Source organism: Argopecten irradians, chromosome 11 (genome assembly GCF_041381155.1).
Source record: "Argopecten irradians isolate NY chromosome 11, Ai_NY, whole genome shotgun sequence".
Taxonomy (NCBI): Eukaryota; Metazoa; Mollusca; class Bivalvia; order Pectinida; family Pectinidae; genus Argopecten; species Argopecten irradians.
The window spans coordinates 1,666,358-1,679,573 of NC_091144.1; positions in this window are offsets into that span (position 1 = coordinate 1,666,358).

Genomic DNA, 13,216 nt, shown 5'->3' on the forward strand with positions numbered 1-13,216 from the left:
GTCACTTGTGGTGTGATGTTCCTATAAGGTTAAACGTCAAGGTCAGAATAATGACGGCAGTCCCGTTATGATTTGGTGCAATATAAGGTTCCTGCCAACAGTCAGGGTCAGGAGATAGGACTGTCACCCGTGAATGTGATGTAACGTCACCTTATGAGAAAGTGCCAGGGGTTAAATAAGGACTGCACCCCGTGATTGTTATGGGGTGTTTGTGTAAGTGGTAACAGAGTCGCTCCTAACCACTATTGAACGGACTTCAGTCCAATCCCAAGTTTATCCCAACCTGGTACAACTATGACGACGTGGTGTCAAGACTCCTATACGTGCCATGTCAAACCCGTATGTGCGCCAGGCTGCTAACAGAAAGAAGGATGCGTGTACATATCTAACCAGGGACTCAAAATTATGTAGCAGGACACTATATTAAGGTTGGTTGGTTTATTTCACTAACGTCCTATTAACCGCCAGGGTCAAATAAGGACGGCATCCCGTGTATGTGGTGTCATGCGTGTGTGAAGTGAGAAGTGCGTGGGTTTTTTTTGGAAACATGTGGTGTATTGGTGTTGTGTCTGCCGCCAAAGACACCAAGCAACACCCTGGCACATTATACGAACCAGTCGTCCCACTCCCTTTAAGGTACATTTAGGTAGTCCGATATCGTTGATTAACCAGATTAAGCAATTGTATTGTCTAGAGCTTCATTTTCCATTTTCACAAACATTAATAATCGGTTTCCGTGTGAAGTAAGTTTGTCCAACAAATAATGCTGTCACTCATCCCTGCCTTTGGTGGATTGTGGGATGTTGTATATTCCTTCTTATCTTATTTATAAATCATGATAAGAATCACACTACTAACAAGTATTTAGATCGCAAATACCTTTGGAGTAAAATTATGTGATGCTATTTTCTTGGGGTGGTTTTCAGCCCTTAAATATTTGCAAAACGTTACCGTCAATTATATATCTGCAGAAAAATCAGGAATACTTGTTGTCATGTAATATTTTGGTCACTTAAAGTACCGAGTTTCGTATTTTTAAAGGGACATGAACCTAAAATAACTTGTTTTGTATGCTTAGATATGGTTTTCAGATGTTTATTGAATATTTTATTACAGTAGTTGGTTTTAAAAAAACGCCAGGAAAACGCAGGAAATACCTAGCAAAAAACTTAAAATTGACCGTCATATTCTATTTTTGGAACACAAAACAAAAGCTGGTCGAAAGCGAGGTTATAAAGAACAAACTTGCTGACTAGACAAGGAACATTAGTTTTCCACATTCATAAAAGCGTTTTTAATTCACGATTTTTGACATATGAAGTATAAGCCATACTTGTTACATTCGTTACAAAACAACTTGTGTTTAACATAAGAATGGTATGTCAAAAGTCAAACGAGAGTTTTAATTCGACGGGGCACCGCGAGGTCGACATTGCATATATGTACTTTTTACTACACGCAAGTATGAAGTGGGACTTTGCTATAGTCTCTTGCTTTTCAGCGATCCATTTATATCTACATACTTTCCCAATCGCGCACGTTACTGACTCTTGTCGTACTCCGTTTCCTATCGGAATTCGTTTGTGTTCGTTTCACCCACGTTTTCCACCCACCATTTAGTTAATTTGCGCAGTGCATTGTTGTATGACACTAAAGTGCAACGCTACTATTTTTATCACATTCAGTCGACAAATCTCGACCGGGCCGGTTCAAAATACAGAAAGATGAAATGTCCATTACAATTATTACATTGAAACATTTGCACAATAACTGATATATTTTACGTAGTGAGGTATCTCACACTTTTTAATTATGTATTTTACTCAAATTTACTTGGTTTATTTAGGTTCATGTTCCTTTAAGGTAATTGTTTTAGTTATTTATTATTATATCTTGGTATTTTCAACTTCACATTGTTTTTTACCCTTGTATTCATGTCATGGGGTTAGCAGTTCTTACATTGTATATTGTTGTGTCAGGATGGTTGGCAGAGCTCAAATGAGACGAGAAATCGCTGAGTTCTGCTAACAGTACTGCTTTTAATCGCGGCAAAACTCAACAACAAGGAAGTATATCGATCAACATATATAAAAGTCCGGAGCCGTAATATCCGGAAATGGCAATTTAACTGCGAACTATAATGTTATTTATCACAATATACAAAATACTAAAACTGTTCAGCTATTGGTTTAAAGAAATATTGGAAAGACGATAAAATTTAATAATATCGTCATCCCTTCTGTTCATCCCGATTATTTTCAAATTTTATCGGAAGATTAATATATTTCCGTGGGTATAATACAATGATTCCTTTATATGACACAAATCATGGTCAATGTAACATTTTCGTTGTAAGCTACTCAGTGATTATCAAACAAACGGAAGAGTTAAATGGGCCTTGCTCATCAGCATTGGGTGAATTACTCAGATAATGATTACCTTAATTTTCAAAACCCGACTTTTTGTGTACGCGAAAATTGACACCTCGATGTTAATCACATTTAAACTGACAAAATCCAAATACGGTGCCGTATAGTTGAGATTTTCACGATTTCGAGATACATGGCTGTGATCGCGGAAACCTAGTCCGCGAAACCTTGTATACTGTTAATCTAATTTTTTTTTTCATTTGTGATTTAATTTCACGAAATTTGTGATCAAAGTGAAATCGCCGCGACATTGAAAACCTTACATTGAAGACATCCATTTGCTTCTTAATAAATATCTTATTATATGCTTGATAACTTTCCATACTCCCATTGGTTTGATCCGTCACACGTGACTTGTTCTCAACATCCCACGTACACTTGTATTCCTAAGAATATCGATTTCTGAATATACAGCGAAATACCCCTGGACAAACATCATGACGTCATAACATGGATCGCAATCTGTCAAATGACGGTGATACATAAACGATAGCCGACGACAGCCAGTGCTTTGTCTTCTTTACTCAAACAGTTTTTTTCCAAAGGTTACCAAGCGACAGAAATAATGCATATTTACAAAGAAACGATAGCATGGAGTTTGAAAGGTATAACACAAATCTTTTCAAATGGTTCCGCGAAATACATGGGTTTAATTGGTTTGCAAATGAGAAATTTAAAAATACACTTTTGTCACCTTTGAAATTTAATGAAACATGTTAATAGTCTAGACGACATTTTTGAAAACGTCCACTACTATGACAATAAAATGACATTTTCTGATTCGCCGGGAATTCCGATGAAAATGTTACATGTATGTCATCTCTATGGGGGTGTACAGATTGAAGAATACCTGGGAACTGCATATCACCTCAGCGCAGCGGACAATCAATCCCAGTCAGATTAGTTAAAGGTATGCCATTATTTTCTAGGTTAACACATTTGCGCAATGATTATAATCTTTCGGCTGTCATCACACTAAATATACTTATTTAAATATCACTTAGTATATTTTTAAAAAGGTACAAGATATTATATCTATTTACAATGCCTGTATACAAGTAATTTCAATTTTCATTTTAACACTTTATGTGGTTACTTTTTGGATTATACGATAAATGTTCATATATCATACTATTAAATCTCGGTATGATATACAAAACGGTCAACAATGAATATACTATTTGAAGGATTTAGTATAATTTTGAAATAATGAATTTAACTCTACACTTAAACTGTAATTTAGGAACATATATCAGAAATACCATTGATGTATTTCTGCTTTATTGGTAAACGTTATGGATAAAGTTTCAAAGGCAACAATATATATAGATATACATATTATTTTCGGTATAAGTTCGGTACTGTTACTCCAATATCACATAACTGATAACCGTCCACATTTTATTTTTACTCAAAACCTGTGCCGTGTTTGCATCGTTATAGCAGAAGTTTGAAATAAAAACACGGATTCTAGATATATTCATGCTAAATTTTGGGATTTTACTCGTAAAAAGATAGTGTTACATTATACAGTTTTTTATTACTCTGAAATTTACATCATATGCTATCTAAATCTCAGTGCAGACTGATCCGAACATCATTTTGATATCGCTAAATTGGACTGATTATCTAATCTAAAGTTAGATATATGCTTGTTTGAATTTTTGAATTCGGTGTAAATGGAATGTTTTGAAACTGAAAATATCTACATCATAAAGCTAGAATAACCATTTACTCGAAAAACTCAAATTGTAGATCTAACGTATACGTATATATGCTGTATACATGTATAGTACTAGGCTTACCTTGTGTAGCCGCGGACTATTCTAGATCTGACATCACAAGACCACGCACGTGACCACCTATATAGCTCATTATCTCTGAACCGTAGTCGACACTACCCGTAAATCACGACCAAAACCAACCGATAGCGCTAAAAGCTAGGCGATTCGTTGGGTGGGTCTTAATTTTTCATTTATCCGAAGCAATATCCTGACTTATTATCAAAAATAAATTTTGGCTGCACAAATCCTTTAAAAATTTGACTAACAAATTTGTATCTACTGTGCAGCCGGTACGTAGGAACTGTAAGCACACTTAATTAATATTCCTATATGTTACAGTTGTGTGGCCGCACAACGTTACACGATGTGCGGTGTGCGCACGATGTGCGGTCTGTGCGATGTGCAGTAGAAACAATGTCTGGGCTATAGTTATCGTGGTTGATATAAATTTAGGAATTCAACTTTATTGAGTAAACATGCGAAACGATGAGGGTTTATTTCTACTGTATTGAAGACATGGTCAATCTAAATGTGATATACAATAAAGGATATGTGTATTTCGCCGATCTGACACTAATTCTGCCCTCCGGCCATAAATTGTTTTACCTTCAATTTAACTAATATCCTGGCTCAGGTATACATATATACTAGTCAAACAGATCTAGTATAATAAAGGATGTGAATACCTAAATGAACGTACGTAAAACCAGATAATTAGATAATATGCCATTTAAATTTCAGGTAAAATCGAAATGCAATTTCTTAATGAGACCACATGACAATAGTTTTAATTACGAAAGCTGTCCTGCTTGAAAATGTTTATATTTTATAAACATTATCTTCATTTTGAGAAAAAAAATCAATATTATAACAAATATTCTCAAATGAAAGCATAAGCGCAATTTGATAAAAAAAATAGCTATAAGTTTATTATTATTTGATACTAAAACACACATGGGGTCAAGTAGACTAATTAAACTAATCAGGTAACACAGGTAGGGGCGGCCACAGCATGCTATCAACAAACATGCAACTTAATTGAATGCTATAATGGACCTCCTAGTACTCCTGGGCAACCAGTTAAGGAACGGAGGGTTAGCGAGGGTAACCTCGTCCAGGGCCAGCCAGGGCAGTCACGTGTGCCTCCTAGTACTCCTGGGCAACCAGTTGAGGAACGGTCTTAAAGTGGTAAATTTAAAAAAAGAACAAGATGCTTTGTGGTTTGTTTTGTATTTTTTCAGGATGTAGATATTGCTATAAACAAATGTTTACAGGAACCACCCATTTGAAGACGGTTACACCGATCTTGTATGAAGATTACACCAATGTGAGAAGAAGGGTACACAGATCATGGATGAAGGTTACACCAATTTGGGAAGAAGGTTACACCGATATTGGATGAAGGTTACACCAATTTGGAATGAGGTTACACCTATCCTGCATGAAGGTTACACCGATATTGGATGAAGGTTACACCAATTTGGGATGAGGTTACACCGATCCTGGATGAAGGTTACACCGATATTGGATGAAGGTTACACCAATTTGGGATGAAGGTTACACCGATCCTGGATGAAGGTTACACCAATTTGGGATGAAGGTTACACCTATTTTGGATGAAGGTTACACCAATTTTGGATGAAGGTTACACCAATTTCGGATGAAGGTTACACCTATTTTGGATGAAGGTTACACCAATTTGGGATGAAGGTTACACCTATCCTGCATGAAGGTTACACCGATATTGGATGAAGGTTACACCTATTTGGGATGAGGTTACACCGATCCTGGATGAAGGTTACACCGATATTGGATGAAGGTTACACCAATTTGGGATGAAGGTTACACCGATCCTGGATGAAGGTTACACCAATTTGGGATGAAGGTTACACCTATTTTTGATGAAGGTTACACCAATTTTGGATGAAGGTTACACCAATTTGGGATGAAGGTTAAACCTTTTTTGGATGAAGGTTACACCAATTTGGGATGAGGTTACACTAATTTGGGATGAGGTTACACCGATCCTGGATGAAGGTTACACCTTTTTTGGGTGAAGGTTACACCAATTTAGGAAAAGGTTACACCTATTTTGGATGAAGGTTACACCTATCCTGCATGAAGGTTACACCGATATTGGATGAAGGTTACACCTATTTGGGATGAGGTTACACCGATCCTGGATGAAGGTTACACCGATATTGGATGAAGGTTACACCAATTTGGGATGAAGGTTACACCGATCCTGGATGAAGGTTACACCAATTTGGGATGAAGGTTACACCTATTTTTGATGAAGGTTACACCAATTTTGGATGAAGGTTACACCAATTTGGGATGAAGGTTAAACCTTTTTTGGATGAAGGTTACACCAATTTGGGATGAGGTTACACTAATTTGGGATGAGGTTACACCGATCCTGGATGAGGTTACACCTTTTTTGGGTGAAGGTTACACCAATTTAGGAAAAGGTTACACCTATTTTGGATGAAGGTTACACCTATCCTGGATTAAGTTTACACCAAAAACGGTGGCACCGAAGCTGCCTCCTTTTTTGGTGTAACGTTACACCAATTTTTTAGGATTAAGGTTACACCAAAAAAGGTCGCACCACAGCTGCCTCCTTTTTTGTTGTAACTTAACACCAGTGGTGTAACTTTACAGCAGTGGTGTAACCTAAGAAATTGGTGTAACGTTACACCAAAAAAGGAGACAGCTGTGGTGCCACCTTTGTTGGTGTAACTTAACACTCAAAAGTTTACAGTGTAAAGGTTTAACCTTTAAAATTATTCCAGTCTAGTACTGTAATTACGGAATCGTGGCATATAGCGATCTTCCGTAATTTCTCAGGTATTAGTAAAAATTCTAAGCATGTATTTTCACCGTTTCGAATCTAAATGTACATGTATAGTCATACAATAAGGGTTATACTTATTTAAATATCACTTAGTATATTTTTAAAAAGGTACAAAACATTATATCTATTTATAATGCCTGTATACAAGTAATTTTGTGGTTACTTTTTGGATTATACGATAAATGTTCATATATCATACTATTAAATTGCCGGTATTGCTATTAATATACGAAGTAAAATGTGTACGACATGAATGAAAATACTTATGATTACAAATATGTAGCATAAATATGCAATAATGATAATTATTATGTAACTATGATATGGGAGTACTTATTTTCTAGAAAATATTAATATTGATTTTGACATAATATCATAACAGTTTACATTACTAAAACTAATCTGCAAATATGAAATGATTGACATGCATTTTGTAGGTTTTTTTTCGGTCGGGGTTATTGCCCCTTTGTATTTCCCCCCTAATGTGTATATATTCGGAATTTCCGAATGCTCATGGAGATTTTTTTTCAATATATTGCGATAGGTACATGTAATGAATTTTTGACATATCATTATATCCAAAAAGAACAAAATTGATCTCTTGCAACATCTGGCTTTCGAATAATGACAACATGATCAATCTAGTAAAAACTATCCATGTAACTCAAAATAGTGTATTATTAGTTTATTGAAAATGTGCTTTTAAATTGTCATCTGTCAATTGCCACTATGACTTTTTAATAGTATGGAGAGTTGTCAGTAATGTTAAGGATTGAATATTTGTACAATTGAAATTTGGGAGTTTTCTCAGGCTCCTGGTAGTGGTTAAATTTGGAAGTTTTTATATGTTTGAAAGGGAAGTTCGTTCGTGGGATTTTGGGAACGGGTTTTTTTTCATGTTTAGCTTCAAATGCACCAATCTCTATCTTTGTCAAATCTGAAATGCACTGTTTGAAAATATGTATAATGTTAAGGAGTATTAAGCTTTTTGAAAATGGGTAAAATACGAAAGGGAAGCTTGAACTGTCGGGGTCTTGCAAGTGGTTTGGTTAAGAGACGGGATATTTTTCATAGATGTCGATCAAAATATGATATTTCTATATTAGTTGATACACACAGTGATGCGAGTACAGAATCGCTATGGAGAAATGAGTGGGGAGGTGATATAAAATTTGCGTCTTTTTCTTCAAATAGTAGAGGTGTCGCAATTCTTTTTAAAAATTCACTTGACTACAATGTTGAAAATGAAAATAAAGATCCAGACGGAAACTTCATATTATTAAATATTATTGTCCAAAACATAAAGCTAACTTGATGTGCAGTATATGGTCCAAAGTGTTGGTATGTCTGGTGTTATATTACAGTGTTTGGTATGTTTGGTGTTATATTACAGTGTTGGTATATTTTGGTGTTATATTACAGTGTTGGTATATTTTGGTGTATATTACAGTGTTGGTGTGTTTGGTGTTATATTACAGTGTTGGTGGTGATGTTTGGTGTTATATTACAGTGTTGGTATATTTTGGTGTTATATTACAGTGTTGGTGTGTTTGGTGTTATATTACAGTGTTGGTGTGTATGGTGTTATATTACAGTGTTGGTGTGTATGGTGTTATATTACAGTGTTTGTGTGTTTGGTGTTATATTACAGTGTTGGTATGTTTGGTGTTATATACAGTGTTGGTATTTCAGTTGGTATTGTGTTATATTTGTGTTGGTATATTTTGGTGTTATATTACAGTGTTGGTATGTTTGGTGTTATATTACAGTGTTGGTATGTTTGGTGTTATATTACAGTGTTGGTATGTTTGGTTTATATTACAGTGTTGGTATGTTTGGTGTTATATACACGTGTGTTGGTTGTTTGGTGTATATTACAGTGTTGGTATGTTTGGTGTTATATCACAGTGTTGTATGTCTGGTGTTATATATCACAGTGTTGGTATGTCTGGTGTTATATTACAGTGTTGGTGTGTATGGTGTTATATTACAGTGTTGGTATGTTTGGTGTTATATTACAGTGTTGGTATATTTTGGTGTTATATTACAGTGTTGGTATGTCTGGTGTTATATTACAGTGTTGGTATGTATGGGTGTTATATTACAGTGTTGGTATGTCTGGTGTTATATTACAGTGTTGGTATGTTTGGTGTTTATATTACAGTGTTGGTATGTATGGTGTTATATTACAGTGTTGGTATGTCTGGTGTTATATTACAGTGTTGGTATGTTTGGTGTTTATATTACAGTGTTGTGTGTATGGTGTTATATTACAGTGTTGGTGTGTATGGTGTTATATTACAGTGTTGGTATGTCTGGTGTTATATTACAGTGTTGGTATGTTTTGGTGTTATATTACAGAGGTGGTATATGCGTGCTGTTATGAATCTTTAACATTGCAAATATATGGTGTAAATTTTCAAGGTTTGTGCAATGTTTATGTCTGGTCAGTGGTGTCATTAATCAATGTTATATATAACCTAAGTCTGATTGGGTAAATATCTAGTGCTATTTTTTCAGTTTATTCTATTAAATATAGATTTGTAAAACAAAATAGTTTTTCTCCACTTCACTACCTGATATCAGAAATACATATGTCGAGCTTCCTTTTTATTCTTTTCTTTTTCCTAATTCTTTTCTCTATCTTTAGACCTTTCTGTTCTTGTCCTTTCTATGTGTCACGAGAGTGATAATGGGTATTTGTTCTCTTCGTAAATAAACTACTCTGACAACTGTAAACAGCTGATAGTTTTATTATACGCAAAACGGAGACAGATAACCTGAAATAAAAAGAACAATACCTGACAATACATAGGGACACATAAATGTACCGGCTATAATATGATATATTCATACTGTAAAGTAATAAATATAATATACAGGTATTTATTTATTATATATCTATAGTAAATTCTATTTTAATTTCATGGTTATTACATTTAGTTTACAATCACTTTACCCTATACATTACCTGAACCTAACGGACCACGTGCGATCCTTTGTTATACATATACAAATTATAAAGGTTTATGGACAATTTATTTAAAGAAGTTATAACAGAAAACTATTAAGTATATTAATTATATTGCATAATGAATAATAAGTTAATTACTTTATTTCTAGTTAAATATCAAATAAACATACCTTTCAGCACTGTGGCCGTAAAGCACACAGGCTTCCAGCTATAGGTGTTACATGTCCGGTGCCTATTTTCCATGTAATGTGTGGACACGCTTCCACCAGGGTGGGCGTGCACGTGCAAGGACAGGGTCATGCAGGGTCAATGTGACACACTCAACCAATCCATTCACTCACCTCTCATACGTCATCATAACAACTTACATACACACAGATTTACATGTACAGGACATAACATGACACAGGGACATGTAAATTCAGACAATACACAGCGAATGTAGTTTTAAGACCTAATATAATAGATTTTATGTACACAGTGAATTCAAACACCGCGACATATGTAAGACATAACTCTGGCTGGTTTGGCGTTGGTTTGACAATATTTAAAACTTTGCTAGATACAACTGATGGCTACTCTGTCATTTATGTAATCTTTGATGACCATGGGTAATGATTTAGATCAATACAGAGTAGCTATCGGTTGTTTCTACCAACGTACACACGGTATATCCACTACTTTATATTTTCCCATTTTTTATATCTATAGGTAAACTGTATACAAGATGCAGGTCTAATTTGTTGTGTATAATCAATTATTATTATTATAAGCCATCCATATATAACTCTGTCTACTCTTATTAACAACTCTTGCTTCCTACTTATATTACAACTCCTCATCTTATCTAGTAACGACATACACCCTAATCCCGGCCCTAACCAAACAACCGACGTCTCTATTTTCCATTTAAACATTCGTAGTCTGAAAAACAAGTTATCATTTCTGGAAAATGCAGCGTCAGATTATGATATTGTCTGTGTCACCGAGACTCACCTTGATTCTTCGACTGTTGACGCTGATATACTCCTTAGTGGTTATGATATATACCGTAGAGATCGTGGAACACCGGGAGGGGTATAGTTGTTTACACTTCCAGTCTCCTGTGCACCCGTCGTAGAGCTGATTTGGAATTTTGGGAGGGTGAAATTATTTGGACAGAACTCCAGTTTCCAGACCAGAAATATCTTCTCTGTACTGTGTATAGACCCCCAAACTGTCCTCGTTCTTTTTGGAATTACTTCCGACACTGAGTTGAAAATGCTTTTAATGAAACTTCACATGTAATAATTGTTGGCGACATCAATGTTGATCTCATAACTATTGGTAGAAACCATGTTCTTGTTGACATTCTGGACTCCTTTCATCTATCTAATATAATTCATAGACCGACACGTGTAACACGACATAGTTCGACCTTACTTGACTTAATCATTCTGTCGGACACGTGCACTTTTAGCTACGCTGATGTAATAGACATAGACAGTGACATTTCTGACCATAAAGCGACAATGTTTGAATTGACTGTTGGGACAAATTTTAGAAGTACATATGAAAGAAAAATAAGATGTTATAACGACGCAAATTATGACCTATTCATTAATAAATTAGACGATACGGACTGGGTAGACTTATTTTCAACTGCCAATTCTCCTCCTGACGACATGTGCGAACTTTTTACAAAACGATACTTAGAGATAGCTGGGGAATGTATACCGACTCGGACTGTGACAATTAGACCTAAAGACAAACCCTGGTTTGACTCAAACTTACGACGAGAAATACGCAAACGAAATAGACTATTGAAATTGTATAAATCTAACCGAACTGACAGAAATTTATCTAACTTCCGGAAACAACGTAACCATGTAAATAATGTTAAGAAAAGAACAAAAGAATTTTTTATGCTGATATTAATGGAATTTTCGATCGATACTCAAATTCAAATCCTCGAATTTTTTGGAAAATAGTCCGTAAATTAATAAAAACATCTGATGCTTCTAGCACTATACCTCTATTAGAAATGTACATGGCAATATTGAAATGACTGATGGTGGTAAAGCTAATATTCTCAATGATTACTTTGTTTCCATTTCTACTATTGACGACAATAATACTGAAGTACCGACAATAGAACTACGGACAGACTCTACTATTTCTGACATACACTTCGAATTGAATGACGTAATTGACTTACTGAAATCATTAAATATAAACAAAGCTGTTGGTATTGATACTATTAGTCATAATATGTTAAAAAAAATCAGCAATATCAGTAGCTTTCCCATTATCTCTAATATTCAGATCTTCTCTGGAAACTGGAGTTTTTTCCTAAACTATGGAAACATGCACTAGTAACATCATTATTCAAAAAAGGGGACAAACACAATTTCACTAACTATAGACCAATCTCATTACTAAGTACTGTTGGGAAAGTTTTTGAAAGATTAGTTGTAAAATATCTAAATAACTATTTGATAAATAATTCATTAATATACAAATTCCAATCTGGTTTTCAGCCTGGTCATTCGACAGTTCATCAACTCATTGAGATTTATCACACTTTTTGTGAAAACCTAGAAAAAATGCATCCTACATGTTTAGTTTTTTGTGATATATCGAAAGCGTTCGATCGTGTGTGGCACAGGGGACTGGAGGTGAAATTAGCAAACTATGGCATAACTGGTAATCTATTAAATTGGCTAGTAAATTATATAAGTGATAGAAAACAACAAGTTTGTGTTGGGGACTCTAAATCATCTATTAAGAGTATTAATGCCGGTGTTCCACAAGGTTCTGTATTAGGCCCTTTATTATTCATCTTATACATAAATGATATATCTGATAATCTTCAGAGCCTTTCAAAATTATTTGCAGATGATACATCGTTGATATATTCAAATCCATCCCCTTTAATTGTCGAAACTGTAATTAACAATGATTTGGTACATATTCAACGATGGGCGGAAAGATGGTTAGTAAAGTTCAATCCTTCTAAAACTGAAGCATTACTTATCCATAACTCTGAATTAGATTATGCGATAGATATTATATTTGATATTGTTAGTGTAAACTTTGTAGAAAATCATAAGCACTTGGGAGTTATATTAGACGGACAATGCAAATGGACAAGCCACATTGAAGATATTTGTAAAAAAGTTTCTAAACAGAT